The sequence below is a fragment of the Porites lutea genome (assembly GCF_958299795.1).
Source record: "Porites lutea chromosome 5 unlocalized genomic scaffold, jaPorLute2.1 SUPER_5_unloc_1, whole genome shotgun sequence".
NCBI classification, from domain to species: Eukaryota; Metazoa; Cnidaria; class Anthozoa; order Scleractinia; family Poritidae; genus Porites; species Porites lutea.
In genome coordinates this window covers 227,501-232,391 of record NW_027332288.1, presented here as the reverse complement: position 1 = coordinate 232,391, position 4,891 = coordinate 227,501, and positions in this window count along the sequence as shown.

The window sequence follows — 4,891 nt, the reverse complement described above, 5'->3', positions numbered from 1 at the left end:
ACGAAACTCATGGCGTAATGCTCTTGTAATCGTTTACAAAAAACGGCCGCCGCCAACTCGATAGCCGCTTCATTATATGTCCACATACTTTGAGCACAAGAAAAATCCAAGAGCCAGCAGCCTCTAAAATAACTCAATAGAAAGGTTCTGTGAACTATAACTGTAAAATTCCGAAAATAAGCCCCAGGGCTGAAATTTTTTAAAGGCCCTTTCTGAGGGGCTTATTTTTGGAGGCGCTTATATTTGGAGGGGCTTATGTACGGAGGGAAATTTGCGTTTCAAAAGCGATTGGGCTAGATTGTAGTTGGAAGGAAATTTACCATTTTCGCTTTGTTTTGCTTTGTATTCGCGGGCAAATTCCAAGTACAACGCCCCTGGGGGGCTTATATTCGGAGGGGCGATTTAACGGAGGATTTTTTGCGTTACGATTTTGAGGGGCTTATACTTGGTGGGGCTTATTTTCGGAATTTTACGGTATCTTCATGTATCTTGGTAATAAAGTGCGAAAAACGCAACCTCCGAAAATCGTACGTAAGTTCAAGTTATTACACACCAACGGAGCGAGTACTGGCAAAAGCTTAGAAATCCATTAGTACTCTATCACAAACAAAACAACACTTTAGAACTGGAAATCTAGAAGGATATAAGTATTTAGCTTTCCTAATACATGAAAGCTGATGAAAGTGAAAAATCAGAAGAGTCGATAATTCTCAGTTAGTTTGAATGATGCATTGTCGTCGCGTGTGAAACGAACAACAGCCCCCGGCACTGTTTGGTGTGCATAACTTAGAAGCTATTCAGGCTTGACAGCAAACTATAGCAACAACACAAAACAATGTGAAGAATGATATGAAGGCCCGTTCTGGTTAAAATCATGACAATAAAATTGAACCGCAAATCAATTTTAATCCAACTGCAACAAATATCATGGACATGTTGTGTATTTTTGTCATCACTAAACTGAATACTTTTTTCGGCGTGTTAGTAATTATTTTTTAGCAACAAGGGTTACTTTTGTTTTTAAATAAATAAAAATAATCATCACCTTCATTGAGCAAACTTTTTCATAAAAGATATGGTTTTCAAAAAGGACCTCAAAACTAGATATATATTATATAAACAAAAAAAGCTATAAAATTACAAAGGGATTAAGAGCGAATGCACAGAAAAATATATTGGCAATCTTCCACTTAAATCTCAAAAAGCAGATATCTAACAATTTCTGAACGGCACATTTTTTAGATTTAGAGTATAAAATATCGACGAACCAGCAGAATTTTGAAACGTAATTTGCATAATGCTTATAAATACAACAATTTACCGCTAAAACCAAAATCGAATTTTCTATATGGGGGAATTCTCCAAATCACCCCAAATCCCGCTTACTACCCAATGAGATATAGTGCTTCAACATTATCTGAAAGTTAGTCTGGTGTTCTTGCGAACGCTTGTAAAATAGATTGATTATTTTGAGGTTATTTTGCCCCAAACAACCGCTAATATTGACCCCAGGGTCAATTGGCAAGTGCACGTCACCTTAGTTTTATGCATCGATTTGAGCTCGTTAAAAGTGAGAAACTAACAAGATTTTTTTTATATGTACCTGTTTCAATCAAATACACGCAATCTTCAAAAGGAGAGGCCGTTCAATGGGTGATTTCTGTTCTTGAGATCTTGTAGATTGCAGCATGGCGTCTGCGAGTAGACCTGAGTCTAGGTCTGTTTTCCCGTGACTGCGAAATCAGAATAACATCAAGAAATAATTCTCCCTCGAACCTTCGTAAGTGAATCAGCTTTGCAGTGCCTTACCTGAGATAAATAGTGGGCCGAATAGCAAAACATTTCTAGCGCAATTTGGATCCTTTGTGGAACGCAGTGTATTGCTGAGCGAAAGGTGAGTAAACAAACGTGGGAAAGTACGTTACCTTTGATTGCGTGACCAGCCAGTAAACGATAGTCTCCAGCGAAAATAGGATTCGCAAACATCTTGCTGTTGTATATTTAACAGTTCGTTACTATAAATTTACACCTGGTTTGTCTAAAACTTTAAACAATGCATATCTGTCCAAGAGTATAAGAATGTTTCGAAAGATGCACCCCTAAATAACTGTGGGCTACTCCTTTTTCCCTATCACCGATGTGCACTTCCTTCCCACTGTCTTTTGCATGAGGCTTGGTTGCATTTTTAACTGTTATCGACACTTAAAACTGGCCGTTTAAGGCCTGGTTTAAGAACTTGACTGACTTAAAAAACCGTCGCGAACATGTGCTATTATTGTTGGACTTTGGAAGCTTTAAGCCCAAAATGATGGTGCAATCTCGAGAAATTTGCCCGGTCTAATTATAAGACAGGGAACGGGTACTAAGAAAGGGACGGTGTCATTTAGTAACCCGTGGACAATCTGGGCAAGCTTGCCTTGTGTAGCTTTCTGTCGCAGGGACAACCGTTGAGGCCAGGTACGCCGCCCCCACCCAAGAGGATTGCATGGCATCCACCATTTCAGTCGCTTTTTCCACATTATGACCTTCAATTATCATGAATTATAATGCGGGCCTTGATCGTTGCCACCTTACCAGAAGTCTAATCTTCGCACTGTTAGACCATGAGAATCTCTATTATTATTCCATAAATGCACCATTGACTTTTCCTCGCTCAGCTTCCGGTAAGCCGATACTCCGAAGCAAAAATAGCTTTACAACGACTCTATCCTGGCCAGAACTTCTGATATCAACAAATATACCCCCCCCCCCCCCCTAAAGAGAGCAAACGTTCCCCGAACTATTCACTTGACCCATCCCATCCCTTCGTTAAGAAAAACTACGCACTCAGTTCACTGGACAAAACGCGCTCGTGAATATACCAAACTATAGCCGTTCATCCTACCAGCAATCTCAGTTTCAGCAGGCGTGGCCACGTTTCCAGTTGCTGTAAGATTAATTCGACACCTGCAACAGACACTGTAAATTAAATAGCAGCCACAACGCCCTTCTTGAGTCAGGACGAGAAAGTTTATAAAAGACTTAACAGGTGTGCGCGGCGGTTTCCTTTTCTTCCTTCCCTCCCATTGTAGCAATCAAATTCTGACCCTAACATTAATTCTAGTTAGGTAGTAATCAATCGTTCCTGAGACGATAGGCAAAAGGATACCAGTTTCTTGCAAAATATGCTGTGACATCCGTTTGCTCATCCCCCTTTCTGCCTTCGGCCGCTGATTAGGTTTGGTTCTGTGCTTTGAAATAACTTTAGGAACGAAACACGATACGTGAGGAGCGTGTCCGGCTAAGGGCAAGTGACTCTCAGTGGTGAAGACATATACTGAGCTTGTCAGTATTTCGTAGCCTGTACCACGTCGCGAAAATAGAACAAGCCAAAGAAAAATAAGACGCCTTTCTTTCCCCAGCCCTCGCAGGTTTTTCTTATTGCTTTTTACTGCACAACTGATTCTACCTTTTCGAGCCGGAGCGAACATGGAAGCCCTTGGGGTTAAGTTTCCACTTCATTTTCGGCACCTGACTAAACGCAAGCGCTGACTTGTGCGCTTATGCTTCGTTTGCATTGAAGTAGCAGTATATGCAGACCACGACAGACTTGCTGCTATCCTTGGTTTAAAAAACCGCAATGGGCAAGAACAAATTCCTGAAAAGAGCAAACTATTTCCTCCTTAGCAGACATGGAGAACAACTACTAGGACTTAAGCAATGCCATTGCTTACGTCCTACTGGACTTGAAAAGAGAAAGCATGATGCTTTCTCTTTTTAATGATTTACGGCTAAACAGTACAATTTCATGTAGCTTTTACGCAAAATTAAATACTTAGTTGTTTGCAGAATTGCATTTAACAAGAAATTACAGAAATTTAACTAAGTTTAGATCTCATAGATAAGAATTGAACGGAAAAAACTTGTCGGGTAAAAAAGTCAAAAAATAATGTTTGCTGGAAAATCACTTAATGGGCATACAATAGCAGAGATATCATGCCTGTAATTTTCTGTTCAATGCACCTTATGACAAGTCTGACTAATCCACTGGTAACCCATGCCTTAAAACCGCCTTGAACCTTAAAATTTAATCCATTTGCCTTTCATGCGTAGTGCAAATATATCTTCTGAACACTCCTGGGTTGGGGGTAAAATCAGAAGAACAGAACATTCAGTTACTGTACCATTTTTAAAAGTGGAACAGTATGTTTGCTAATCATCTTAGTTAACCGCTTTTAAAATAGGACAAAAGGACACCTGGTAATACAGGAAAATGAATTTACTGTATCCAGAAAGCTTTGGTTTCCCGTGCACTTATTTTTCGCAGGAGACAATCGATAATTGCCAGGTCAGGCAATCGGAGGTGAGTAACTAATTAAAAGTCATTGATACCATCGTCGCTTAGCAAATGCACTACGTGTTGCAAAGGATCCAAATTGTGCTGGAATGTTTTCCTGTTCGGCCCAATTTTTATCTCAGGTAAGGCACTGCAAAGCTGATTCATTTACGAAGGTTCGAGCGAGAATTATTTCATGATGTTATTCTGATTTCGCAGTCACGGGAAAACAGACCTAGACTCAGGTCCACTCGCAGACGCCATGGTACAATCTACAAGATCTCAAGAACAGAAATTACCCATTGAACGGCCTCTCCTTTTGAAGATTGCGTGTATTTCATTAAAACAGGTACATATTAAAAGAATCTTGTTAGTTTCTCCCTTTTAACGAGCTCAAATTGATGCATAAAACTAAGGTAACGTGCACTTGTCAATTGACCCTGGGGTCAATATTAGCGGTTGTTTGGGGCAAAATAACCTCAAAATAATCAATCTATTTTACAAGCGTTCGCAAGAACACCAGACTAACTTTCAGATAATGTTGAAGTACTATATCTCATTGGGTAGTAGGCAGGA